The sequence below is a fragment of the Apodemus sylvaticus genome, chromosome 22, assembly GCF_947179515.1.
Source record: "Apodemus sylvaticus chromosome 22, mApoSyl1.1, whole genome shotgun sequence".
Taxonomy (NCBI): domain Eukaryota; kingdom Metazoa; phylum Chordata; class Mammalia; order Rodentia; family Muridae; genus Apodemus; species Apodemus sylvaticus.
In genome coordinates this window covers 9,020,618-9,047,388 of record NC_067493.1, presented here as the reverse complement: position 1 = coordinate 9,047,388, position 26,771 = coordinate 9,020,618, and the positions used below count along the sequence as shown (strand labels likewise).

The following is a 26,771-nucleotide window of genomic DNA, read 5'->3' as shown; positions in this document are numbered from 1 at the left end:
ATGGAATCTCCAGTTAAAAGCAAAATAACAGTCCTTTAAGTGTAGCTATGATTATAATATTCTTACAAAACCATGTACCTCAAGATCCAATATCTGGGTTGTGTATCCATTTGATAAATAGCTCCATTAGAGCTATGCTGTGGACCTGACATTCTGTATAGCCTCAAAGTATTTAGAAATTGCATAATGAATAATGATAAATCTATATCCAAAACATTCTAATAAGCAATTAGTCCATAGAAAGTTTGGTGATACTCAGATTCTTGTAGTAATATGGTTAAGTTTGGTGAGAGAGCATTTTATGAGTATCAAGAATGTTGTTGTGCAGAAACATTAGACTATATTGCACATGGTATGAGAAACAAAAATTCAAACAGTGTGAATGCATTGTGTAAAACATTCATTTATCATTCTTTTTTATATTGTGTGTCACAATGGATAAAAATGATGTGAGCATAGGCATATTGAAAGAGGAAACATAAATTTTTTTGTTCTAAAACAAGAAGGTACACAGTATTCTGACTTTGATAGAAATTAGGAATGTGAAAGATATTTGCAATTAGTTGGTTTTCTAGTTTTACAGGGAACATCCCAAAACTCATAGTATAGAAAATCTTTATGGGTATTAAGAATTTGCAAATTCTTCTGTGTGTTCTTGTTAACAGTCAAAAGTGTTGTAATTCACACCAGAGGAGAAAATATGAATACAATTAGTGTTATAAAGATCAGAGTTGTTCTTTCTTCAGATAGCTAAAATACATCATATAAAAAGAGGGTGTTATAAATATGAGCCTTGTAATAACCATCACAGGGGTCTTGAACTACTCATGATGAGGGAGAACACCATGAACAAATAAATTACTAAAACCTTAAGATCTGCAGCTTCTTTACAATGAGACAAATTGTAAACTTAATTCATATTGATTATATGATTGATCAGAGTTATGAATGTGGTAAAGATTTCACATGTGCTAATTATTGTTGCAGGCATGTAAGAAGATATACTGGAGTGAAACACTATGAGTTTAATATATGTGGTAAAGCCTTTACAAGATCAAGTCATCTCCAATATCATAAAACAGCACATACTGGAAAGAAACCTGATGAATGTAATCAATGTGGTAAAGCCTTTGCACAGTGCAGTCATCTCCAATATCATAAAAGAACACATACTGGAGAGAAACCTCATGAATGTAATCAGTGTGGTAAAGCCTTTGCACAGCACAGTGATCTCCAAAGACATAAAAGAACACATACTGGAGAGAAACCTTATGAGTGCCATCAATGTGGTAAAGCCTTTGCACAGCACAGTCATCTACAATATCATAAAAGAACACATACTGGAGAGAAACCCTACGAATGTAGTCAATGTGGTAAAGCCTTTGCAAGTCGCAGTAATCTACAAACACATAAAAGAACACATACTGGAGAGAAACCTTATGAGTGCACTCAATGTGGTAAAGCCTTTGCACAGCACATTCATCTCCGATCTCATAAAAGAACACATACTGGAGAGAAACCTTATGAATGTAATCAATGTAGTAAAGCCTTTACAAGACCCAGTCATCTCCAGTATCATAAAAGAACACACACCGGACAGAAAATTTATTAATGTAATCAATGTGGTAAAGTGTTTTCACCAGGGATAAGTCTCCAAATTCTGTGTTCTGGAGAGAAACATAATGAATATGATCATGAATTGAGTGGGAATTAGGAGGGTATCATAGTAGGATATGATAGGCATGGTTGCTTGGGATTATTTCCACTCTGGAGATTTTTTTTATGCTTTTGCAAAGAAGTTTGCTGCCCTTGTCTGAAGAGTTTCCTTGAGGTTAAGGAAAACTGTTTACATTAACTGTATTGACAAAGTAAGTCACGAAAATCACTTCATAGAATTTGGCCTGAAAGTTTTTAGCAAGCATAGAAACTAAGAAAGGAATTTTTTTTAAAAAAAGAAAGGTTCAAAATACAAGGCATCATCAGGAAGTTGAATGACGTTTAATCTTGTGATCAAGGATATTCAATGGCATTAAAGGAATGGTTACATTAGGACAAGATTACATTCAGCTAAACATATGGGTTTGCAGTTGTATGAAAGAGAACTGTATCATGTTAGGAATTTTTATTACCTGGTTATTGTTTTGATGTAGACATATGAAGATACAAGTATGTGTCAAATTGCTAAGGGATATATTTGGATTCTGGGTTCTGAATTTAAAATATGAACAGAAAAGCTTAGTTCCAGGCATGGTGTTACATGCTCTTTGACCCACCATTCACGACACAAGAGCCATGCAGATCTTTGAGATCAAGGTAGATCTCTAAGCAAGTTCCAGGAAAGCCAAGATTAGGCAGTGATATATTTGAAATATTGAAAGCTGCTGATAATGGAATAGAAGGAGCCGTGTTCCAGCCGCAGTAAGCACCAGAACTCAGCAGCTCAGTTTTAAATGGTAATAATACTGACACAATTGATGCTGGCTAGCTAGTAATTAGAAGTGATGAAGAAGAAATCAGCATCACTGTGGTGAAAACTGGCTGGTATTTTCTGAGTGACAAAAAGGTGTGTTCTAGAGCTCACCAAGGTTGGACCTCATGGTGCAGCTCGGCTTGGTTATGTGTAAAAATAACCCAGGTGGTGTTAAATTTGAATTAATGAACTTGTCATGCAGAACAGCTGAGGCTTGGCACCGTTGAGGAAGCTTAAGGCAGGCTATGGGTCAAGTTTAGTTCTAGCCGAAGAACCCAGCATCTTGAAGATGGAAATACCATGTGATGAACAACAAGAACAACAGGAGCAGGAGAATGCAGTCAACCAGAGCTTATAGTAATACAGAGGGCAGAGCTGGAAAAGTGACCCAATCTCTTTGGAGGAGCAGCGAAGATCATGTGTGGATCCAGGACATTGAAACAAGAAGCTGTGAAATTGAAGTTATCTTAGAGACCCCAAATTTTTGAGATGTTAGAACTGTATGATACCTGCTCAGGAATTGAACAAAAGCAGTCAAAGAGAATGAATTGTGCTTCAGTGAACAAAGCAGGAAGGAGTTGGAGATCTGAAGAACACTTTGACATCAGACATGGAGATGCAGAGTTTGGAGATTGTTCTGCTGGCTTTGGTCTTCCTTTGGTCCAGTATTTCCTTATGATTACCTTTATGAATAATAAAGTATATCCTGTGAATTTCAAGGTATATGATGTGCTTTATTGTTTCCAAAAATATAGCGGATTCCTCTTGCATGATAGGATTAATCACAGAAGAGTCTTTGACGTTTGGACTTTTAACATTTTTGAGACTTTGATAGATGATGGTGACTTTTGACATTGGAGATCAGGGATTTTGCAATATGCTTTCTTTAAGTATGGTCCCCATACACTCTTGTGTTTGAACAATAATATGGAGCCAGGCAGTGGAATGTGGTAGGTGTGATTTATGTGGTGGAAGGAGTGGAAATAATAGGAGGTGTGATTTTTTGGAAGAAAGTTTAACAGTGTTGGGGTGGGCTTTGGGGTTCCTCCCAGTGTTGAAGAAACCCTCCTTTTAGCACCCTGGAAGATGTCTCTTCCTAACTTTCTTTGGATCAAGATGCTCCTATGCTTCTCCAGCATTATGTTTGTCTGTATGCGTACCATATTTCCTCCTATGAGGAAAATGTACTAAACTTCTGAAACTGAATGATGGCCCCAATTAAATGTTTTCTTTTATAAAAGTTGAATTGATCATTTCATGTATTCTTAGTAATTGAAAATCTAATTTAGAAATAAAGTGAGCAAATTTAGGTTGGTGAACCTTCTGCACAATTCTGCATTCTTCTACATCATGTAAGAATTAGTACTGCAGATAATCTTGTGAATATATTTGGTATGGTGAAGGCTTTTCAAAAATCTGTAGTCTTTATCATTATGAAATTATGCATGCTGGAGAGAAATTATATGAAATACAGCAATGTGGTAAAGCATTTATTTTGTGGGTCCACTAAAGTACATCACAACTCAACCATTATAAGATGTTATGTTCTTGCCTATCATAGCCATATGTTCTTTTGTGGAAAGGGACAGGCATTATATTTTGAGGAATAAAACAGGAGTAATGGAAATTACAGTTATGAATAGTTGTTAGGTTTTGGGAAACAGAACATGAATCATGAAAGCTACCTAGATATTGTTAAGTACTAAAGTCAACTATAACCTGGCACTTAAATTTAGTTTGAACTTACGTTTAAATGAATGTTGTTAACAAAAAAGGCAGTCCTTAGGACAAATTTCTTTTTGCTTGTTCCCAACATTTATATATTATAGTCACACATATATATGTAAGTCATATATACACATACATATATATGTAAGTCATCATATCAAATGTACAACAGAACACATCTTACAAATGCAATAAGTGTGATAAGACATTTTCACAACACATTTATCTATAAATATATAAACGAACACATCCTGGAGAGAAACACTGTGCTTAAGCAATGTGTTAAAGTATGTAGCAGAAGTCTTAGAAAAAGACTATGAAAAAGTCATAAGAAAAAGTCATAATTCCGATAAACCCCATAAACATAGACGATGGCTTAATATTTTGCACTTTGTGGTATCCTTGTAGAAGAGGAAACTCTTTGGTATGCAATCAATCTAAGAAAGTCCTTCCATGTTAAAGTAGTCTTTGAAAACAATCATCAATACCAAATGTAATCTGTGACTACAAAGAATTTGGCCAGATCTGAAGCAACACACTTACATTGTTTCACTCAAGATTATTTATTTTTGTTAAAAAAAACTGTGACAAGTGTCAAGAATCAATTTAGACTTTATGATGTCCCTCGATTTTATTTGCACTTGTAAACATGCATTGTGAAAAGACACATGAAGGCAACAGTAAGGAATCCTTTTTGTATTTCACAATTCTCGTAAGTTACATGAAGGAACTTTTGCAGGTGTAAAAAACTATGGCTGTGTACTAGTGCCTTTTATGTAGTAATGATAAAATATAATGTCTAAGGCCACGTGTAAAAAATGTTTAATTTGTTTGATTATTCCAGAGGGATATGGGTTGACCATGAAAGTGGAAACACAGCAAGTGTCTCGCAAGTGGGAGAATTAGCCTGAGGCAGAGAAACTTTTCAAATAGCTTATCCTATGCAAGTCTTCATCTAATTATTCATCCCTGGACCATATACACACAACCAACAGAAATGCACTCAGCATATTGTCTTCTCATATTTGTACATACTTTCTAAAACATACTTAAAATGATTGACTTGGGAGATGTAGTGAAGGTAATGGGAGAGCAAAGACATAACAAAATATACTTTAATTAAAAGGTCAAATAATTTTTCAATAAAAGTGCAGGTAGACAGGCAGAATGCTAGTGAAGAACATTGTGAACTGAAATGTTTCATTCCCAGAACAACTTAGTAGGTGATCCACTCCTGTAAATGCAGTCCCAAAGGATCTGATGCTCCTCCGGCCTTGCAGGAACTGCACAAAGATATACGCAGGCAACACATCCAAGCACATAAAATAAAAAAAAAAATCACACTAAAAATGAATTCACTATAGTCCTGTCTTAGCCCCGAGACAGAGCACAGTCAGGGCGAGTTAAAATGGACTCCTTCTGGTGTGGATTTAGGCACAGCTGTGGCCATCGTTGGAACCATCCTTCTCAGAGACAAAACCAGATATATTCTAAGGATAGAATAGCAGAACGTAGCAGTTCATCTGAGATCTGCATCCACAGCACTGTTAGAACACTTTCCCTTGATGTTATCTGTATTGTTTCTCCTTGAAATATTTGCAAAAAAGTTGAGGTGAAAATTTGAAGGGGCTTGTATTAAATTTGATGAATGCTGCTTCTGGTTTGTTGGTTTGTTGGTTTGTTGTCACCATATTATGTTAAATCTATGTATTTTGGAACAAGAGAGATCTTTCAGTCTTATTTTTATTTAATTTTTTAACGTTTTCTTACTTCCATTTCTTAGTCCATTTGTTGCCACTCTCCTGATATACAATCCCAGAATTCTACATCCCATTCCTTTCCCCCGCTGTCTCCAATAGCATGTGTCAACCGACAACACCCAGCTCAAATTACTAGAAAAAATCTTCAATAAACCCATTAATAAACCTTCTCCAACCTAAAAAATTTGATGGTCATAAATATAAAAGAAGCGTATAGATATCTAAATAATTTAGAAGAAAAAAATTAAATTTCTCTTGTAACATAATAATCAAAACAATAAATGTGAGATCTGACCCTGTGCCACAGCTCTCTATAACCAAACACTGCAGTAGGGAAGAGGGTCTGCCAGGAGTTCTGACAAGCCTGTGAGAACAGGTAATGCTGCCACTTCTGCTCAAAGGGACCCCCACAGAGCACTCAGTTAAAAAGATCTGAGGAGCAGCCTGGGACTTGATCCTTCCATTCTCTGCCTGCACCTGGAGCTGATCCTGTGCCACAGTGCTCCATATCCAAATTCTGTGTAGAGAGAGCTGATCTCCAAGAGTATCATCATCACACCTGTAAGCACTTCTCCACTTCTTCTCAGACTCCAGGCCAACGAGAAACCCATGCAAAGCCATCAGGACCCAGGAACCAAGGAAGAGCTGGGAACAGGATCCTTCTGGATTCTCCCTGCCCCTTGGAGCTAGCTGATTATGTGCAAATTATCTCCATACCAAAATTCCTCCTGGAGAGTCCTAGTTTCTCTGGAGCACTGACAGACAGGACTGCAGGAGAAATAAGCCTCAGTCAGAGACAGACCAGCTAACTCCAGAGATAACTAGAGAGCAAGGCAAAGGGACAAGATCGTAAGCAGCAGATCCAAAGGCAAATTGGTATCATCACTGGGAGGGGAGACCCTCAGTCCTGTGCAAGCTCAATGCCCCACTATAGGGGAATGCTAGAGTGATGAGGCAGGAGTATCAAAAAAGCTATGGAAGGGGGGAAGGGACAGGAGATTCAAGTTTTTGTTTTACAATTCATTGATTTTAGAACAGTCTTATATAACATGTTCTGTTCATATTAACCAAACACCTCTCTTGATTAACACTACATTATTTCTTCATAAACCTCAGTATTATATTTTTTTTTATTTATAAATCTTTAGATTAAAAAAAAAACTGATTCCACGTAAGCATTCCTTTTGTATTTATCAGTTTAGGAAGTATATGTTTTAAATTGCTACATCATGAAGGTTACATATATAATATTACATGATGTAGAAAATGTTATATGACATTCGGTGTACTGCACGGAAACACAAAAAGATGATGTGTATCAAATAGCTAAGAAATACTCGTTAATAACAGTGATATTTATAGCCATATCTGTTAATGTCCCATATATAAGTCTATAGGTCATTATACATATTATGTGTAAATGAACTACACACACACATACACACATGCTTTCTATCACACACATATTATATAATATTTACATATTGTTTCAGGTTCCATCCTCCTTGTATAGTGTGCCATGTGCTGCTGGATTTAGGAAAATTCATCAGAAAGTGACAGCAGACTGCTGCTTTGATTGTGTACAGTGTCCACAAAATGAGGTTTCCAATGACACTGGTACATGCTTGCATGTAGAAAGAAATGCTGAATTTGAATCCTTCTCTTTCCAAACTGGAACTATGATATGGCCTACATGTAAACTGAAGTTCTAAAATCTCCGTGTTTCATAGCTTAATCAGTTAAATAATGTCAACTTCTTTTGGACCTAGCAAATAACTTGCAGTTTCTTCTACAAACAATATATTTTTCTCACACATTATGGTGCTTGCTGATTTTTACTATGCAGAAACCATTTACTAGGACATACATGTGCACCAGTTTTTAAAGAAAAAATATGAGGTGTAGAGCATCAAGAATGAAAATATTCCTTTTGGCAAACAGTCTTTGCATTAGGAATTGTATGTTCTGGTTTCTATAGGAGGTACAGAAAAATGCCACAACCCAAAAAAGCAATCATAGTACATGATGCATTTCTAGAACTGAGATAAATCACTATGTATTCATACTACCCTTGTCTCGGAATAGTGAATTTGTGGTTTGAACAATGAAAAAAATCTGAGATCATGCATATTATTATTTATCACACTTTTGTTCTTTTTTGATTGATGCACATTTTTTCATTCCATTCCCTTTCATGGTGTTTTATTTCACCACAAGACACAGGTTAATATAGAGCAATCTTAATTCAGTGCTGCCTGCAGCAAGAAGGAATGGGTGAGATGATCAATAACAAAATATTTATTGATATATCATCTGAATAATACAAATATATAATTACTAAATAAATAATTATGATATATTATGAGGTTTTATTATTTTTGCCAGCAGATATGGAACAGTGTGTACGGTGTCTGGATGATAAGTATGCTAACTTGGAGCAAACCCACTGCCTCCAAATGGCTGTAAAATTTCTGGCTTATGAAGATTCATTGGGGATTGCTCTAGGCTCCACTGCTCTGCCCTTCTTGGCCTTCACAATTCTAGTACTAGTCACTTTTGTGAAGTACAAGGATACTCGATACTCCTATTGTGAAGGCCAATAACTGCATTCTCAGCTACATCCTGCTAATCTCTCTAGTTTTCTGTTTTCTCTGCTCTTTGCTCTTCATTGGACATCCCAACCAGGCCACCTGCATCCTGCAACAGACAACATTTGGAGTATTTTTCACAGTGGCTGTTTCTACAGTGTTGGCCAAAACAATAACTGTGGTCATGGCTTCCAAGATCACTACACCATGAAGAAGGATGAAAGAAGTTGTAGCACACATTCATAACTGGGATGTCTCCATAAAATCTCCTGCCTCAGGACCCAGGAAACACTGGGGAAGTGTAGGTAGAAGTATTGTCCATGCCAGAGGGGATTGAGAACAGGCACCATGGAAAACAGGACTTCTAAAACAAGAAAGCTAGACGCATATGTGAAACTACAGAGACTGTGGCAACACGAACAGGGCCTGCATGGTTCTGTTCAAAATGGGGTCTCAATATTGAGAGGGGAATGGAACAGCACCCCCATTCCAATCCAGTTGATATCATTTCCAAAATCAATATTAATTATTTTTATAGTATAAAATGCTTTATGAAATGAAGGATGATGCTGTACCTTGGCATCTATCCCATGAAGTTGAGGATGGCATCCTATGTGTAGAAATCATTTTCTAGAAATGTAATGACCACAAGACAAAAGAAAAAGGAGACATAAAAGTTCATGTCTATATTAAAGATGATTTAACAGACTTGGTTTCAGGTTTGATTTACAAGAATCTATTTTTTTCAAGAGATGTGCTCAATAATGGGATGTTCACAGGGTATTCAAATGATTCTTAAGGGCAAACCTTTTGCCCAGCATCAGATGGAAAACACAAAACAAACTCAAAGATATTGTTGGCAGTTCTTTGTCTCATAATGCTTTTCCAGAAAATTTATATTTGGTTGGTTTTTGCGTTCACTTGTTTTGTTATGTACTTTTTTTTTTTGTTGTTTTTACCTCAGAGTTCCTTTTTCAGTATATTGCAGCTCATACTTTTGCTTTGTTATGGAATTTCCTTTCGTGAATTTGAGCTTGTGTATGTTAAGATTTCTTAGATGTTTTCTTTCTCTTTTTTTTACATCTGATTATTTTTCATTTTGTCCTTTTACGGTTTATTTGTTGCTGTTGTTATTATTATTATTATTATTATTAGTAGTAGTAGTTTAGATGTTTAGACTATAGCAAGAAAAAGAAAAAATGGTTATGGATTTGAATGACTTGCTTGGGGCAGGAAAATCTGGAAAGTGTTTGGTAAGGAGAAAGGTAACAGACTATAATGTATGAAAAATATCTTTGTTCAATAGTAGGAAAATGAGAGATAAAAGAAAAGACCATCAACGAACATTGTACCACTCCATTTCTGTGATGAATCAAATAAAACGCTCTGTGACATTAAGGGTGACAGCACACCTTGATATCAGTCCCTTCATGAAGTTCTACAGGATTGCATCCTGTTTGTAGAAATCATTTCCTAAAAATGTAATGGTTACCAGATGAATGAAAAAAATGAGACATTGGTCATGTCTAAATTATCAATGATTAAACAGACTTGCTTTCAGTTATTGTTCACAAGAATGTCTTTTGTGATTGTAAATTTGTATTTATGATTTAACTGCCAAAAGCACCTTTAAGAGGAAAAGTAATTATTCTGGGTTGAGGTGGTGCATTCCATTAATCCCAGCACTTCGGATGCAGAGGCAGATGGAATTCTGAGTTTGAGGCCAGCCTGGTCTACAGAGTGAATTCCAGGACAGCCAGGGCTACACAGAGAAATCCTTAGATACCCTGTATGAGAAAAAAGAAGAGGAAAAGAAATTGTCACAGAGAATGTGGCCATGCTTATTCGAGCAAGCAAAACACACATGTGAGATTTTATCTTTTACAGACTCCTGAAGATTCCCTCTAAGTAGTCAGCAATTAGTCTGACATTAAAATATCACTTGCTGGGGAGAATTAAAACTCATCATATAACACAGAATCATTATAGAGCAGTCACAGGGGTGATTTTTGTCAAATTCCATCTTTTGCTTTCATTAAATCTGCAACTTATTTGGTCATTTTTAACATTTTAGTTGGAATTACAATACATCACTGTTGCATTTACCACAGTTGCCTTGTATTTGTAATTTTTTACTTCATTTTATTTTTTTGCTATTTTCTCTCTATTACCATTACCTGACCTCCCTGTTCTGTTGTAGTCGCCAGAAAGATGTTAATTTGATATAAGATTTATATGGAGATATTTTTCCTTTTTAATTAATCATTTTATTTTTTACATCTCAGATGATCACCCCTCCCTAGTGTCCCCTCCACACACTGCCCATCCCATCTCACTCTCCTCTTTGCCTCCACCCACTCACTCACTCGTGCCTCATGGCTCTAGCACCATCCTACATTGGGGCATTGAGCCGCCACAGGACCTAGGCCTCCCCTCCCACTTATGTCACTTAAGGAGATCCTCTGCTAAATATGCAGCAGGTGCCATGGGCTCCTCCCTGTGTACTCTTTGGGTGGTGGTTTAGTCCCTAGATGCTCTGTGTTGTCTGGTTAGTTGATATTGCTTTTCCTTTGGGGTTTCAATCCCCTTCAGCAACTTCTGTCCTTCCACTGACTCTTGTGATGTGGTCTGGTCTTGCCTTTCTTCAAACAGGCACAATTCTGGGTTAAAGTTTTGATATGGACGGGTGGCCCTGCCTTTCAAATTGTGCCTGTGCCTATATATTGGAAGTGGTCTCTATGGGTTCTTTCACCCCTTTTTTTGGATATTTTGGCTGAGGTCATTCCCCTTGGGTCCTGGGAACCTCTCACTTCCCTGGTATCTGGGACTTTGTAGAGGCTATGCCCTTTACTGGGGCGATCCCCATCCTCCCATGTGAGGTATTTACATTATATCCTGACCTTCTGTCTGTCTCTCATCTCTTTGTACACCTGATCCTGACCAAATTTTTTGTATGTCCCCCTTTCGCACTCCCTCCTATGGACCCACAGAGCAATGTCATTGGAAAGTTTCACCTCAGGGAATGGCTAACAGTCTTGCACTGTGTAATCAAATAATTTTGTTGCTTCTTCCATACAAAACGTTTTAGGACTTTGAATCATTCCGTGTATATTATTCATTACATGGATATTTCATTAGCTGATCCCTCTGAAATCCGCGACCCTGTGACTTCTGACCATGCAACCCCTGACCCCATCACCCTGCCCAACCGCTGACCCTTGGACCCACTGACACAGCCTGACACTGTGATGTCATCACTGGGGACTCTGGATTTAAAATATCAAATCCTCTGAGCAAAAGGAATGAAAGTCTTAATGATGAAGAAACTTTAGATAATAGAAACATATAAGAGTTTAGAGCAGTGAAAAATAAAGAAATTAAAATACAAAAAAGTAATACTAACAATTGACTTTTTAAAAAAATATGTATATATTTTAAAAAACACATAGGTATACTAACTTTGAAAAAGAGCACACTACCAGGGAATGACATTAATAAGACAGTTTTTTGACCTTTTCCCTATGTGCAATGTTACTACTGACAAACACAGCACAGCCAAAGTTTGTTTCTCAAATTTCTGAGCTGACTTAACAATATCAGTAAGCATTCCACATATCTCTACAGGAGGATCCCCTCATTGGTAATTCAGTATTCACTGACTCAAGCTAACCTACCCAAATTGTACACCCCCAAAATCTGGTGTGTTTTCATTCATATCCATGAATTAATACATGCTGGGAAATTACAAAGTCACTCACCCTGCTTGTAACAGGCCTTTCTTCATAATGGTGTCCCCAGCAACTGACTCCCTTAAACTTAAATCTGTGATGAAGCTATTGCATCTTCTGTTTCACTGTGCAGTGTACACACCAACCTGTCCTTCATTTTCTGCTCTGAAGACAGAAACCATCTTTCATGTGAAAATCATTTTCCTTTTGCTGCAATGGACAGTTCACTACTTGATTTCAATGGGTACTTTAAAACTTTGCTGTGGTACAGCCTTTTAACTGAAGAATTTAGCAAGTTTAATCAAGAGGAAAGTAAGGTCATTTCCCTAAGGAGCATCATACTTGCAGCAAGGTGAACTCAGTCAACATAATATTTTTTGGAAACATTTTTTCTAAAAAGCTGAATATACAGATGTCTTAGAATTAATATGCCTTCCCAGGGAGAAATCTCTCTATACACAAATAAGTATTACTTAAAAATATGTTTAATGACAGCATGAATTCAGCTCTGGCTAATGCTCTTTTAGTTTCAGACCCTATACTATACTTAAGAAAATTAAATAGGGGCAGGAGACTGCAAGTCCAGTCACTTAGGCAGATGGAAGATTTACACAGCAAATATATTCCTAAAATTATTTCCTAAATATACCAGAGCCCTAATGCAGAGCGTCATTATTCAGTGACAGGGTCCTCAGTTGAAAGTCCTAGAGGATGAAAAAGAAAAAAAAAGCAAAAAGTAGAATATATAAAAGTTGTGGGGGGAGTCTAAGAGAAGCCATATCTTATGCTAAATAAAGCTCTTAAGAATAGAGTCTTTTATACTAACAGAGGGAAAATTGAAAGAAATGGGAGACTTCTATGAAGCCAGCAGAAACTATAATACAGTAGGACAAATTTTGGGGGAGTCTCACAAACAAGGAGAATACACCATGTCTCAAAAACATTACAACCCAAGCCTACAGTGGCCTTAGGACTGACAACCGCAGCCCCATATGGTGGACAGAGTTGGGCTCTGAGGATATAAAATGTCCTGAAGGCCCTGGCCCCAGACCATTACCAGATCTCCTAGCATATTCCTGGCTTTAGAAAAGGAGCTCTATTTTATTCTCAGTACATTGTGGTTTCAGGAAAAGATCCCAAGGCCCAGGCTCCAGGCTGTTATTGACTCTGCCAATTATGTTCCTGCATTTGAAAAGTAGCTATGTCATTCTCCTTATGTGAGGGTGTCATGGAATGACTTGCTGCATAAGGCTAGACATCCATACAACAGTCTCTCTCTCTCTCTCTCTCTCTCTCTCTCTCTCTCTCTCTCTCTCTCTCTCTTAATTACTTCTTAATTGGTTTATTTTTTAACATTCCAATTGTTGCCCCACTCTCTGGTCTTAACTCCCAGGGCTTTTACCCCAATCCCACTTCCCATTTGCCATTGAGAGGGTGCTTCATGACTCCCACCTCTACTCCTCTAATACACTCACCTACCACCACCTCCCCTCCCCCATTCTTCTCTGGAACATCAAGTTTCCTGGAGTAGTAGGTATATAGTCTCCCACTGAGTACAGACAAGGCAGTCCTCTGCTACATATATTCCTGGGGTCATGCACCAGCCCATGTGTGCTCTTCTGTTAATGGCTTTGTCTCTCTGAGCCCCCAGGGATCTGGGGTACTTGACACTGTTTGTCTTCTTAAGGGATTGACATCACCAACAGCTACTTCTATCCTTACCCTAACTCTCCATAAGGATCCATAACCTGAGTCCAATAGTTGGCTGTGATTACCTGCATCTGTGTCAGTCGCTGGTGTTGCCTCTCAGAGGACAGCCATGCTGGGCTCCTGACAGCAAGTACATAGAAGTTTTTCCATCGCAAGTGGCTATCACCCAGTGTAGTCTGTCCCATGTTCCAGAAGTATGCTTTCCTCAAGTAGAAAATGGGTCCTTCAGGTGTACCAGTCCTTATTGTTGGTTGTGACTCTGTAATGACAATGTGAGCAGCTTGTATTAGACTTATTTTTGCTATGTACATGTTCACACTGGCTTGTTGTACATTACAGTGGTACCCATGATGGTTTGGAGACAGATTTCTAAACAAACCTGGTGAACAAACATGTGAACCCCAGCATGCTACTCTCTCACCGGCCTGCTTAGAACACTATTCATCCATGGGGTGTTTTTAAGGCAGTCCTCCATCCGCTAAACGCTTCTTACTGTCACCATTTCCTAAGCATGGTAAATTCTTTACACCTTCAATTCTACTGTCCTGTATTTCAATTTGATATTGGAGTTCTGCCCAACAAATGAGATGCTTTATAAAAGCGCCAAATAATAAACTGCTATTAGATCCTATACATAAGTGGTAAATGTGAAGAGCAGAACTTGTAGATTTAAGGGACAATAATGCTCTCCACGTTTAGCATCTTAACTGTATTATTACTATAAGCAAGTCCCTAGCTCAAAAGTTTTGAGCAGATTCAGCCTTGATGGTGAAGTTATTCAGAGGTCACACCCTGATGTAGTATGTGAGGAGCACACAAGGAATCTCACAGGTGGCCACATCTGGCTACATCTGACTGATGCTTCCCATCCAGCCCCAGGGAGGACACACCATTCCAGCTCCCCTGCTCATCCACATTCTCCTAATCATTATGGGCAAAGACCCTGTGCTCCACATGTCTCAAAAACAGAACTAACTTGAGGTCACCACACAGCACCCAAGAGCAGCACTCAAAGAAGGACACAGAGAAACATTCAAGCCTGCTAAGCCAAAATAAACTTCAACAAGGCACCAGAAAAAACACTCCTCTTAGTCTGGTTGGCAGGTCTGCTTAGGGTCCTTGATTGGCAGTGAGTCTTAGCCCTCCTCAAGGTTAGAGTGTTCTTCCAGTCGTGTGCCAAACATTTCACATATCTCAGTTCAGGTTTGCACTCCCATAGCATTTGTGCCTGTCCTCCAAGAACCTCATCCATCTGCACTCCCACCCAGCACTGGAGGAGGACACACCATTGCAACTGAGGCTGTTCAGCTGCTTTCTCCTCCCCTTTGTGGGCAGTTATCCTGATCTCATCATGACCTGACTTCATAGCTTGTGTTAGAAATCCTCACAGCACTCCCCATTCTTCTTCTTCCTGAAATCAAGGAGGATAACCTGTTATTGACTTGCATGGGCGATATAAAGCTGGCCCATTAGTGGAAGGATTCCCAGGCTTTTAACATTAAAGAGGGATTTTAGGAAACAAATGTTTTGCTTTGTACCTTCATAAAATTCCTGTCCACCAGATAGTAGGTGTGAAACAACCCTGTGAGAAAACCAGGAAACAGATGACAAACACTGTGGAGCACTATTATTATTCAGCAAATCTTTCTCCATGGCAAGGTGGGGAAAATTAACAGTTGTGTTTGCAGAGGTTCTCTAGATCAGCATATCTTATAGAGAGGGTGAATTTTTCTCTGTCTGTAGAAAGGAGATTTATTATAATGTCTGAGAGACAGTTGTCCTCTTCTTCAAATAATGGCTGTCTGCCAAGGGAAACTTCAAAATCAAGGACTTATCTTCTGGTGAAAGGGAGCTGCAATTTCCCTGAGCCCAGGATGAAGCCAGAAAACAAAACTTTCATTTCCTAAAGTCACCCTTTAAAGTTAATTGCCTGGGCACCCTTCCCCTTGTGGGTCAGGTTGATTCCTCCACTGCACCTGAGGAATCAGCTATGCAAGCTATTTACCTTGATTACAGGAAGAGGAAGGCAAGTGCAGTGAGGAAAGCTCAGAAAAGGTCTGAATTTAGGTCCTGTTAAGTTCAGAGTCATTGCTCACAAGGGGATAAGCAGGACGCTGAGTAGCCTGAGTTGGAATTGTGGGTCCTCCCATAGGGCTGGTTGGTGTAAAATACCTCGTGCAAGGCAGGAACAAATGCTAAGGAAGTGCAAACAACTCCTAAGGTCTGGAAGAAAAGTTTGGTTCTGGACTAGAAGCACACTTTAACCTTGAGGAGAGGTAAGGCTTATTGACCAATCCAGACCTCCACCCAGAACTGCCATTCAAAGAAAGAGGCGGGATCTTCCACGTAACTTTCTTCAAGTTCCCTGTGACTGTGCAGGCCAGGATAGTTCACGGTTTCCTGATCTGAGCTCTGCTGTTCCATGCTGTGCTGTGAGGGGACCTCGGGGAAGCCCTGAAATCTGAACATGGTAAGTACAGGATATCTGACCATAATGGGAGGAACAGGTTGCTGAGTAGTGGGTACTGGGGGGGAGGGTCCTATCAATGGATGGATGCGATGTAGAAGCTATCAGAGTAAGAACAGAACAGAACATTAAACTTATAGTTGTATATAAAATGAATAGCTTATAGTTGTGGTATTTTGTGCAATTGGGTTCCTATTGACTCAGTGAGACCAGCAAGAGTAATGATGGAGACCATTTTGTCTTGTACAATCTGTTTATATTTACTAAAGATGATAATCAATACCTAATTGATGATCAGCCGATATTCACGTACTTCAGACTGAGTCTCAGGATTCCCCCTGGTCCTGCCATAGCCACAGCTCCCAGATATGTCTTTACTCACTGACACCTGCCACAGACACAAAATCAAGGCCTCGTTCCCAGAAGGATGTGACACTGTGTAGAATCAGGGAACAGATAAAGGCCCAACCAGAAACAAAATTCAACCACAACCATAAAAATACTCAGCTTGTAATAACACAACCAACCAGCAGGTGGCGCTCACAGAAAGCGAATGTGGCACCGCTGAGCCCTGGATGGAAAGGATACAGCCTGCAGTAACACGGACCAACCAGCAGGTGGAGCTCACACACACATTAATTCTTACAGAAAGTGTATATATTTGCATCTATATGCAACATATATTGGTGTGTGTATATATTTGCATATATATATTGGTGTGTGTATATATTTGCATATATATATATATGGAGACTGTAAAATTGCATATATTTATCTTCTGATGGTCACATAGCAGTAAAATAACTCTTAAATACATTCTGCTGTACTTAAATATCAGGGTCTTGATCAGCCACCATTAGAGAATTTTCCTTCTGTAATAGATCAGATCAAATTCACAACCCATAGGCAGACAATTTTTAGGATGTGAAAGAATTGTGAACACACACTCACAACTGGGATGTCTCCATAAAATCCCTTTCCTCAGGACTCAGGATATATTGGGGAAGTGAAGGTTGAAGTATTATTATCCGTGACAGAGGGGATTGAGAACATGGAAAACAGGGTTTCTAAAAGAAGAAAGATGGACGCCCATGTGAAATTACAGAGACCGCGGCAGCACGCACAGGGCCTGCATGGCTCTGTTCAAGATGGCGTCTCAATATCGAGAGGGGACCGGAACTGCACCCCCCTTCCAATCCGGTTGGCATCCATTTACATAAATCAATATTAATAGTTTCTACAATATATAAAATGCTCTGTGGAATGAAGGATGACACCGTACTTTGGCGTCTCTCCCGTGAAGGTGACGATGACATCCTCCGTGTAGACATCACTTTCTAGAACCATCATGGCCGCCAGACGGATGAAAAAGGAGACATGAAAGTTCCCGTCTGTATTACACATATTTTAACACACTTGTGTTCAGGTGTGGTTTACAAGAATCTCTTGTCTCACGTGCGGGTCATGGTTTCCCGGTTCACCTGGAAGGGAAACTGAGGCTGGGGTCAGGGCGATGGGAGGAACATGGAGGCAAGACGAGATTTCCTGCTGCAGACACAAAGTTGCATGGGTGACTGAGAATCTAGAGTTTGGGGCGACACCCTTCCCCCCCAGGTCTGAGAGACATGGAGGGTGGGCGTCAGCTGCCTCGCTGCCCCACAATGCTCTGCGGCGGGCGGGCAGCCTGCTGAGTTCAGGAAACTGCAGATCTGGAAGAGCAACGGACTTCTCCTTTTTCCATGCTCTCCGCCCCAGGTGGGGGAGGCTGGGGGAAACTGAGGCCTGGAAATTCCCGTTAAGAAGGCAGAGGGGGAGGGTGTGGTCTCTGAGCCACTCCCCCATCTTCCCCTTCCCATCTCCTCTCTCTCTGTGTCTTTGTCTCTGTCTCTCCCCCTTTCCTTCTGCCTCCCTCTCCCTGCCTTTACCCCACTCACTCCTCCCCTCCCCACACCCTAAAAACACTCTACTCCACCCCACACCTGTCCTATGGTCTGGGCCTGGATGGGCAGGACTCTGTGTAGACAGGCCACATTCTGAGCCCCGCCCATGTCCCCTGTCAGTTACGCCCACAGTGACGTCCAGACTCACTGAACCCCGCCCTCATCCCCTATAAGTGACGCCCACAATGATGCCCAGTAGCGCTGAGCACCGCCCAACTACCCTGTCAGTGACCCCACAATCATGGCGGTTCGGTCATTTTCTGGAACTCCATGCTCTGTCCACACCCTTAAATGGTTGTGTGTGGTGATGGTGGTGTGGGGATGCAGGGGATGGGTCCCCGCGCATCCAGTGCACGCACTGAATATGTGCGGTTTTACCTAAAGTGTCACCACACTAGGCGTCTTCCAGATATTCAGTGGATATCTGCGGAGACTCGCCACGCCTCCTATCAGATTTTTGTTTGTATATCATATTTATATACATATTTATATATAATATTTGCATATAATATATATAATGTTTGTATATATAATATTTATATATAATAATTTATATCTTATTTGTATATATAATATTTATATATAATGTTTATATAGATTTTATTTTGTATGTTAATAAAATATTTAAATAGGCACAATTTAAATAGGGGCATGAGACTGTCTCTGTGTGTGTGTGTGTGTGTGTATGTGTGTGTACAATAAATCTTTAAAATAAAAAAGAATGTGTCAAAGTTGTGGTACAGAGGTCTTGCAGAAGCCATGCCTTATGCTAAATTAAGCTCTTAAGAAAATTGTATATATTTACATATTTATTCAAATATACATTTATGTGTTTATGTATTTCTGTATTTTATATATATTTATGTATTTTATGTTTTAAATAAATGATATATGTATAAAACATAATTATGAAATATAAATATATAAATATAGAAAGTGTTTTTATAAAAAATATAAATATAAAAATATATAAGCATTTTAAAATAAATCTTTAAAATAAAAATAATTGTATAAATGTTGTAGTGGGGAGGTCTTGCATAATCCATGCATAATGCTAAGTAAAGCTGTGAAGAATGGCATATATCTTTACATATTTATTCCTATATTCATGTATGCATTTATGTACTATATGTATTTTTATTTATTTATTATTTTAATATAATTATGAAATATAAATATATATTTATATAAACATATATATTTATACATTGTGGCCTCAGGACATATTTATATTTATATATAGTTTACATATATATTTATATATAGTTATATAAATATATAGTTATAAAAATATAAAATATATTTTATAAAAAATAAATATAAAAATATATATCTTTTGAAATAAATCTTTAAAATGAAAAAAGCATGTATATAGATAAGAAGGAGGTTTTGCAGAAGCCCTGCCTTATGCTAAGTAAAGCTCTTCAGAATAGCATCTTGTGAACTACTTACAAAGGGAAAATGGAAAGAAATTGGAGACCTCTATGAAGCCACCAGAAACTGTCAAACAATAGAACAAACATGGGGGAAGTCTCATAAACAATGCTGCACTAGGAGAATACACCATATGTCAAGAAAATTACAACCCAAGCCTACACTGGCCTTAGGACTGACAACCGCAGCCCCATATGGTGGACAGAGTTGGGCTCTGAGGATATAAAATGTCCTGAAGGCCCTGGCCCCAGACCATTACCAGCTCTCCTAGCATATTCCTGGCTTTAGACAAGGAGCTCTATTTTATTCTCAGTACATTGTGGCCTCAGGAAAAGATCCCAAGGCCCAGGCCCCAGGCTGTTATTGTCTCTGCCAAGTGTGTTCCTGGGTCTGAGAAGAGCTATCTCAGTCTACATACATGAGGATCTTATGAAAAGACATGCTGGATAAGGCTAGCCCTCAATACAATAGTCTCTCTCTCTCTCTCTCTCTCTCTCTCTCTCTCTCTCTCTCTCTCTCTCTCTCTCTCCAAACCCCTCTCAATTGTGTATTTTTACGTACATTACAAATGTCGCCCAACTCTTCTGTTCCACCTCCCAGCATTCTTTACCCCACCCCCCTCCCCTTTTACTTTGAGAGGTGCTCCATCACCACACCTCGACTCCTGCTATCCACGCACCCAGAACTACCTCACATCTGCCGTTCTCCTTGATGGCATCAGGTCTCTGCAGGATTAGGTGTATAGTGTCCCACTGAGTACACACAATATGGTCCTCTGCTATATATGTTCCTGGGACCATGCACCCGCCCATACATGCTCTGTGGTGGATTGCTTAGTCTCTGTGAGCTCCCGGGGATCTGGGTCACTAGACACTGTTGGTCTTCTTAAGGGATTGGCGTCTCTCAGAGCCTCTTCCTTCCTTCCCCTAAGTCTTCCCCTATCTCTGACCTGAGTCCAATGATTGGCTGTAAGTATTTGCATCTGTCTCGGTTGTTGTTAGAGCCTTTGAGAAGACAGTCGTGCTCAGCTCCTGACTGCGAGTGCATAGGTGTTTTCCCTCTCAAATGGCTGTCAGCTAGTGTAGTCTGTCCACTGAGGCAGAACTGTGCTTTTCTCAATTAGAAAATGGGCACTTGAGGAACACCAGGCCTTAATGTTGGTTGTGATGTTGTAATGACCCATGGAAATGCTTATTACAGTCCTGATTTTTGCTATGAGCATGTGCCAAGAAAATGGACATTTGTGTTGTACATTACAGTTGCCTCACCTGTTATGGTTTGCAGCCGTATATTTAGACAAACCTGGTGAACAAATATGTGAATCCTAGCATCCTAGTCTCTAGCCGGCCTGCTTAGTGCACTACTCATCTGTGGGGTGTTTTTGAGGGAGTCCTCTATCAAATAAATGCTACTTACTGTCACTATTTCCTAAGCTTGGTAAGTACATTATAAATTCTACTCTTCTACATCACAGGTTAATATGGCAGTGCTCCCCAATATATGAGATGCCTTTTAACAGCTTTACACAATTAACTGCAGGTGGATCTTACACATAAGTGGCAAATGCTGAGGGCAGGACTTGTATAAGAATCGAAAGATACTAGGGCTGCCCATGTTTGGCATCCTTCCCATGTCATTTCTACAAGCAAGCCTCTGGTCCAAATGTTTTGAGCAGATTCAGCCCTGGTAGTGAAGTTATTCAGACGTCACCACCTGATAAACCAAATGAGGAGCACCACAAGGGACCTCACAGGTGACCACATCTGGCTACATGTGACTTATGCTTCCCATCCAGCACCAGGGAGGACCCACCACCCCAGCTCCAGTGCTCACCCACATTCTCCTCTTCATGGAGATAAACCCTGTGCTCAACATGTGTCAAAAATCGAACTTTCTTGAGGTCACCACACAGCAGCCAAGAACATCATTCAAAGCAGGACACAGAGAGTCATGCAAGCTGGTTAAGCTAAAACAAACTTCAACAAGGCACCAGGAAGAAGCTCCCTCTCAGTCTGATTGGCAAGTCTGCCTGGTATCCTTGATTGGCCAGTGAGTCTTACCTGTCCTCAAGGTTAGAGTGTGCTTCCAGTCCTGTGCTAGAACTTTCTTATATCTCAGGTCAAGTTTGCACTCCCATAGCACTTGTGCCTGTCCTCCAAGAACCTCATCCATCTGCACTCCCACCCAGCCCTGGAGGAGGACACACCATTGCAACTGAGGCTGTGAGGGGTTGTTCAGCTGCTTTCCCTTCCCCTTTGTGGGCAGTGATCCTGCACTCATCATGACCTGACTTCATAGCTTGTTTGAGAATTCCGCACAGCATTTTCCCTTCTTCTTTCTGACATCTAGGGGGATAACCTGTTACTTGACTTGCACTGGAGGTATAAAGCTGGCTAATCCAAAGAAGAAGCCCAGTTAAGAGCCAAAGCTCTTAACATTAAAGAGGGATTTTAGGAAACATGTGCTTGCTATGTGGCTTCATACAATTCCCTTCTACTAGATGATACATATGAATAAAACCTGGGAGAAAATCAGGAAACAGATGACAAACAGTGTGGAACACTACATATAGTCAGCACATCTTTCTCAATGGCAAGGTGGGGAAAAAACCCACAGTTGTGTTAGCACAGATTCCCTAGAACAAAATATCTCATAGAGAGGGTGAATTTTTCTGTGTATGTAGAAAGAAGATTTATTATAATGTCTCAGAGACAGCTGTCCTCTTCTTCTAATAATGGCTGTCTGCCAAGGCCAAGGAAAACTTCAAAATCAAGGACTTATCTTCCAGTGAAAGGGAGCTGCAATTTCCCTGAGCCCAGCATGAAGCCAGAAAAGAAAACTCTTGTTTCCTAAAGTCACTACTTAAGTTAATAGCCTGGGCACCCTTCCCCTTGTGAGTCAGATTGATATCTTCAGTGCACCTGAGGAATGGGCTATGCAACTTATTAACCTTGATTACATGAAGGGGAAGGCAAGTGCTCTGAGGAAAGCTCAAGCAAGGTCTGAATTTAGGCCCTGTCAAGTGCAGGGTCATTGCTATCAAGGAGAGTAGCAGGCAGCTGAATAGCCTGAGGTGGAATAGTGGGGTCCTTCCATAGGGCTGCTTGGTGTGAAAGTCCTCTTGCAAGACAGGGCACAAATGCTAAGTGAGTGCAATCCACTCCTAAGATCTGTAAAAAATTTCACCCTGGACTAGAGGCACAATTTAACTGTAAGGAGTGGTAAGGCTTACCGGCCAATCTAGAACTCAAGCCAGACCTGCCATTCAAAGAAAGAGGCGGGATCTTCCGGGTACCTTTCTTCAAGTTCCCTGTGGCTTTGCAGACCATGATAGTTCACTGTTTCCTGATCTGAGCTCTGCTGTTCTGTGTTGTGCTGTGAGAGGACCTCGGGGAAGCCCTGAAATCTGAACATGGTAAGCACAGTATATCATCCCACAATGGAGAGGAACAGGTGGCTGATCAGAGGGTGCTGAAGTCCAGGCTCCTATCAGTGGTTGGATGGGAAACATCAGCTAGATGTGACTACCTATGCAGTTTCTAGTGATGCTTCTTACTTGCTAAATAAGATGGTGACCTCTGAATACCATTACTATCAAGGCTGGATCTTCCCGTATCATTTGTACCATTGGTTTGCTTGTAGAAGCATCATGGATGCTTTTCTTGATTCTGAAGGCTATGTCCAAAACATTTTGTGTTTTACACTACACATTGAGAGGGCAGGTATGAAACTAATAGGTCTATTTTAACCTATGATTTGTTTTGTTTCATTTTTTATTGCAGTTTTCATATTTCTTTACATGTATAGTGTTTTGGATATTTTGTGGCAAGAAAACTTTTTTTGTTTCACTCTATTTGGTAGTTTGGATGCTTCATGTACCTTAATAGGAATCTTTATCTTTAGTTTAGAAATTATTCATGTAAGATTTCATTAAAACTATTTTCTTGACCTTTGAGCTGATATTCTTTTATTACAGTCAATTGAAGTCTTTGCTTTTGATACATTGCAGTGTTCCTCGTTATTTAGTGCCAGGAAAATTTTATACACAAATACTTTTTTTTGACCAATAAGTCCGTTTATTCTATTTATTTTACTTTCTTGTTCGGTGTGTGTGAACCTTGCCTCTGTAATTGTCGACATGCAGGCAATTTCTATGGCCTGCTCTCAGGGACTGAGCACCTGCTTAAGTCATTACCTGCCTCCATCAGCTGCTGGAGCTCCATCAGCTAACCCTAACCCTAACACTAACCCTAACCCTAACCCTAACCCTAACCCTAACCCTAACCCTTGAACATCCCCACCAAACAGGTCAGTAAAATGGGAAAAAGGCAGTCAACATTCTCTGAAAATACAGACAGCAAACAATACCTTGGGAATAAAATTACCACCTAAACAAGACAAACCCAGAGACAACTATCTAGACATATTATCACCACAAACCCAGATACTTAGATATCAGCATAGGAATATAATTTGCATAAGCCAGGACAGGTGTGTCAGTTGTCAGGTGTGATTTAAATACATGGAGCAGTAGCTTCAGCTTCTCTCTATATTTGCTCCCTGTTTCTGTTCTCTACACAAGCCCCCGCTATAATCTTTCTCTACTCTCATCCCAGGCTCTCTGCTCCCTATACGTGTTCCAGTCCACAGGTCCTCTTGTGCACCCCTATCCATTCCCCAAGTTCTCACTCCTCTCCTTTCCACAAAACAACTTCTTTTGTATCAGAACTCTTGCACCTTTTAATTTTGGAGGACCTGCTGTGACAGAACACCTTGGATATCTTGTTGACATATTTTCCTGGCTTATGCGAATTATATTCCTATACAGATACAAATTTGTCTCTGAGAAAATTTTAATATTTTATGGAATCTCCAAAAAAAAGCAAGAGTGTAAAAAAGCAGTCATTTAAGTTTAGATATGATTATAATATTCTTACAAAACCATGTACCTCAAGATTCGGTATCTGATTTGGGTATCCATTTGATAGGTAGCTCCATTAGACCTCTGCTGTGGATCTGTCAATCTGTATAGTCTCATAGTATTTAGAAATTGCACATTGAATAGTGATTAATTTATATCCAAAACATTCTAATAACCAAGTAGTCCATAGAAAATTTGGTGATACTCATATTCTTGTAGTAATATGGTTCAGTTTGGTGAGAGGGCATTTTATGAGAATCAAGAATATTGTTGTGGAGAAATATTAGTCCATATTGCACATGTTATGAGAAACAAAAATTCAAACAGTGTGAATGCAATGCGTAAACCTTTCATTTATCATTCTTTTTATTAGGTATATCATGTGTAACAATGGATAATAATCATGTGAGCATTGGGATATGGAAAGAGGAAACATAAAATTTTTGTTCTAAAACAAGAAGATATGTATTATTCTACCTTTGAAAGAAATTAGAAATATGAAAGACATTTGCAATTAGTTGGTTTTTTAGATTTACAGGGAATATTCCAAAACTCACAGTATAAAATATCTTTATGTGTACTAGGAATTTGGAAATTCTTCTGTGTGTCCTGGTTCCCAGTCACATGTGTTGTAATTCACACTAGAGGAAAAATATGAATACAATCAGTGTTATACAGATCAGAGTTTTTCTAACTTTCTTCAGATAGCTAAAATATATCATATAAAAAAAGGGTATTATACATATGAGCCCTGTAATAACCACCACAGGAGTCTTGAACAACTCATGTTGAGGGAGAAAAACATTAACATATAAAGTGCTAAAACCTTAAGATCTGATGCTTCTTTACCATTAGACAAATTGTAAACATAATTTATATTGATTACATGATTGATCAGACTAATGAATAAGGTAATGATTTCACATGTGCTAATTTTCATTGCAGGCATGTAAGAAGATATACTGGAGTGAAACCCTATGAGTGTAATATATGTGGTAAAGCTTTTACAAGATCAAGTCATCTCCAATGTCATAAAACAACACATACTGGAGGGAAATCTTACGAATGGCAAACCTTTGGTCCAGAATCAAATGGAAAACAGAAAACAAACTCAAAGTCATTGTTGGTTTTTCTTTGTCTCATTACGCTTTTATATGCCAGGACTTTTATATTTGATTTTCTTTTGTGTTCATTTGATTTGTTGTTTTCTGTTCTTTGTTTTTGTGTTTTTTTTAATGCCACAAAGTTCCTTCCTATTTAAGTGTATTGTGGCTCAAACTTTTGTGTTTTTATGTAATTTCATTTTAGGAATTTAAGTTTGTGTATGTTGAGGTTTCTTAGTTGTTTTATGTATCTTTTCATCTGTTTATTTTTCATTTTTTTATTAGAGGTTTTGTTTTTTATAATTAATAATAATAATAATAATAGAATAGTTTAGATGTTTAGTTTATTAACAGGGAAAAGAAAGGAAGAGTAGGGATTTGAACAAGTGGCATGGGATAGGAAAATCTGGAAATAGTTGAGTGAGCAGAGAGGTATTTAGAATATAGTGTATTAAAGATATCTATGTTCAATAATAGAAAAATGAGAGATAAAAGAGAAGACCATCAATGAACATTGTACCACTCCTTTCCTGTGATTAATCAAATAGAATGCTCTGTGACATTAAGGACAACACCATAACTCGGCATCAATCCCTTCATGAAATCCTCCAGGATGGCATCCTGTATGTAGAAATCCTTTCCTAAAAACTAATGCCCACCAGACAAAAGAAAAATAGTGAGATGTTGCAATTAACGTCTAAATTATCAATGATTAAACAGACACACTTTCAGGTATGGTTCATAAAAATCTCTTTTGTGATTGTAAATTTGTATTTATGATTGAACTACCAAAAGCACCTTTAAAAGGAAAAATAATAGTCACAGAGAATGTGGCTGTGCTTAATCGAGCAAGCAAAACACAGGCCAGGCTGTCAAAGTTTGGCATCCTGCCCATGACATTTCTTCAAGAAAGCCCCTGGTC

The 26,771-nt window shown here is 39.0% G+C and overlaps 1 pseudogene; it reads left to right on the top strand.

Annotated features, from left to right (window-relative positions):
- Positions 1-1,162: 1,162 nt before the first annotated feature.
- Positions 1,163-26,771, top strand: part of LOC127672338 (zinc finger protein 431-like) — a 41,067-nt pseudogene continuing 15,458 nt past the window's right edge.